This window comes from Plectropomus leopardus, unplaced genomic scaffold (genome assembly GCF_008729295.1).
Source record: "Plectropomus leopardus isolate mb unplaced genomic scaffold, YSFRI_Pleo_2.0 unplaced_scaffold8867, whole genome shotgun sequence".
In the NCBI taxonomy this organism is placed as follows: domain Eukaryota; kingdom Metazoa; phylum Chordata; class Actinopteri; order Perciformes; family Serranidae; genus Plectropomus; species Plectropomus leopardus.
This window is the reverse complement of record NW_024697757.1, coordinates 1-3,185: the sequence shown is the minus strand read 5'-3', so window position 1 is coordinate 3,185 and position 3,185 is coordinate 1. Positions and strand designations below refer to the sequence as shown.

General features: G+C 42.5%; 1 long non-coding RNA gene across 1 annotated transcript; it reads right to left on the bottom strand.

Moving 5' to 3' along the window:
- Positions 1–385: 385 nt before the first annotated feature.
- On the bottom strand, positions 386–3,159 carry LOC121940502. Its single transcript, XR_006105639.1, has 2 exons — positions 2,116–3,159; positions 386–894 (listed from the first exon to the last, which is right to left on the bottom strand). It is a non-coding gene; the product is annotated as an uncharacterized LOC121940502 (long non-coding RNA).
- Between the last annotated feature and the right edge of the window lie 26 nt (positions 3,160–3,185).

Here is a 3,185-nt window from a genome sequence, read left to right as displayed (position 1 = left end):
AATAAATCTTTAATTACCTTGAGCCACCTGCTGCACTTCCAGTCAAAAGCTTCAAAGCTCCTCTTTAGCTCGTTTCTGTCAGGCTTCGAGGAAGCATTAAGAGTTCTCAGCAAATGACTTCTTTCTATGTCGCTCTGAGAGAGCTGAGGTGGAGCTCCACCAAATTTTGGGCAGAGACAGAATGGAGTTCAACTGGCTCGACCAGCGGGAGACAGCAAGAGAAACAGATCGTGACACTGATATGAAAAATCCCAGTTTACCTCTGCTGCCGTCGCTCCGTTCAGAAGGCCTCGCGGTGTTTCTTTTGTGTGTCTGACACCTGCTGTAACTCACTGATCTGTTAACAAAGACAGAGACGAAACAAAAAGAACCAAAAACGCAGCTGTAATGACTGAGATTTTTATTTTTTTCTCAAAGAGCAAAAGATTATGAGGAATGATGAAACAATGGTCTGTATCAGGTTATCCAAATGATGCTGATAGAAAAAACTGTGGTCCTTTTCTGCCAAAAAGTGCTCGTGGTTCTCTCCAGTAGTCACGTGATATTACTCTCAAACTACGGCAGTTTTTTCCTGAAAAGTTTTTCCCTTTCTGCTTAAATTTCTAGTTAATATTAAGACTATTTTACAGCAGCGGCACACCCACATAAGCATCAATCACCATGTACGTTTGGTCAGAAAACAGTGTTACTCCCAGACTAAAGAGAGGACAGGTGTCCGGTCAGGAGTCCCTGCGGTTTGGTCAGATGAGGAGAGGGAAGGCCTTCTGGTGCTTCGGGCCTTCTCTCAGGTAGTTGGAGACAAAGAAGGCAGCCTGCTAACTTCTTATAGTTTAATGCAGCCGCAGACACCAAATCTGTCCATTACTGGCCGTTTTTCACGTTGAGCATTTTCTCCTGTGATAAAAAAACACAGAAACAGCAAACAAAACTCGTTAAACACCGTGCACAAGTGAGTCATGTCTATAAAGACGGAAATGTCACTATTATGAGTGCAAATGTGGAATCTGGACTGGGTATTAAATTTTTTAGGTGATCCGTGGGACCTCAATTAAATCAGGAAAATCAGCCCACATTTCCAGCAGTTTTTGAGCAGAACCATCATAATGTCAGTTTTCCACACATTCACATTCGCATCTGCTGCCATAAACAGATTTTCTGTTTTTAGAGATGGACTGTTTGTTAGAAGCACTACTGTGCAAAGAAATTGAAATCAAAGGATCTTTTAATACATATATTGGTTGACGTACCTGATTTCTGTTATAAAAGAAATCAATTTATTTGCTGAATTAACATGCATGATTTGTTTTTCTTTTTATTTGAGGTTTTCAACCTAACACTTCAGCAATTATCATTTCAATAAACTGATTTGAAATGAGTGGAGTTGTCCTGCATGCTCTGATTATTGAAGCCGGGTCGAGCTCAGGCAGGCATTGAGGCTAAAACTCGACAACTATTGAAATATATTACAATCCGGTTATGCATTGCACCACACTCTTGGATCGCAGAGCGTACTCTGGGCACAGACGGAGCATTAAAAGAGGAACTTAATTGTGTTTCTGCTGGAGTCTAAAAGTCTGCATTCAATCACAGCAGCTGTTCCTCTCATCCATCGTTCTGATCAGCTCTCAGTGGATCCACAGATCAATTATTTAGGCAGAGACGGCGCAGCAGAACGCCAGGTAAATTGAAAGTGACATTTTAATGTTCACTCTGCTGGGTCTAAACATGTACATCTGAAAACAAGCTCCTCTCATCCACTGCTGTGATCTGATCAGCTCTGAAGGGAACTGCAGATCAATTATCCATCCTGTGAGTGAAAAACTGCTGCAGAGGAAAAAAAGAGCTCAGCCTGCTGCTCTGCATTCACAGACCCGCAAAAATGTTTGACGCTGCAGTGAAAACAGACCGATCAAACAGAGGCCACCTGTCGTCAGGTACCGCCACGCACACACTCTGTGAGAATCACTGGAGATGTGTGGTCAAACGGGTCCCAGACCACCTCAGCAAGTCATTTAGGGTCCGTCTTCATGGTCGTTTACACTTCTGTTGAGCGCTGTCCAGGTTAATATCAGATTTAACAGACATGAACATCTGCCCAAAAACAGAAGGACTCACTTTGATCATGGTCTCCAGCTTGATAGCATCAGCAGCAAACTTGCGGATGCCGTCTGACAGTTTCTCCACCGCCATGCGGTCCTCATTGTGCTGCCAGCGGAAATCCTTCTCATCCAGGTGGACCTTCTCCAGATCACAGGCCTTAGCTGCAAAACAAAACATCGGGATCAAGGGAGAAATAACTGCACAGCTCTTAGTTTTTGGATTTTATATATTGCTGCAAAAATAGATTTTGTTGTCCACCGTGGTTTACGTTTACTTCTCGCAATATTCAGAAATTGCTTCTGCTGAGTGAATATTAAATGGACCGGGAGACCGTGATGCAGGGTTTGATTATACGTCAGAGTTTCTGAACACAAGTTAAAAAAATCCCCGCTAAACAAGTCCTAAGGATGCAAATAGTGTTTTTGAAAGCTAATCGTGTATTCATGATTTTTTAATCTGGTTCAACTTCATATTTATTAAAAGGACACTTCAGCTGCAAAGAATGAAGTACATGTGACATTTTAATAGCAGGTGTCAGTGCAACATTGTTTGCATTAACATGAGCTGCAGGTAGAACATATAAGCTATAATTATTTTTACCTCATGCCATGAAAATATGTATTCGTCAGGGGTGGAGCCCAGACTGAAACTGCGATTAAACCCACCGCAGTCTTGTGTCGCAGCTTTGTCCCACCCCCCCGCCACCGTGCCCGCTGCAGGAACATTTTGGCTGTACGAGCCGGAGTTCTCAGGATGGCTGATCACATTCATTCACGACGGCTTCACCCAAATATGGTGTATAACGACAAGCAAGCCTAACGCTGCAGATTCGGGCAGTGTCAAAGCAATAACTGATGCTATGGAAGGTTTATCTCTGAGAACATCGACACATTAATCATTTATTTGTCATGTGAAATCATAAAAATGTACTACTTTGAGGAAGTGTGATCCTCTCAACACCTGTTTCTAAATAAGTCTGTACAATTTGGTTGTGCGTCTGAAATACTGAAATTAATAACCGTTGGGTAAAATGATCATTACTGCCACTGTGTGTGTGTGTGTGTGTGTGTGTGTGTGTGTGTGTG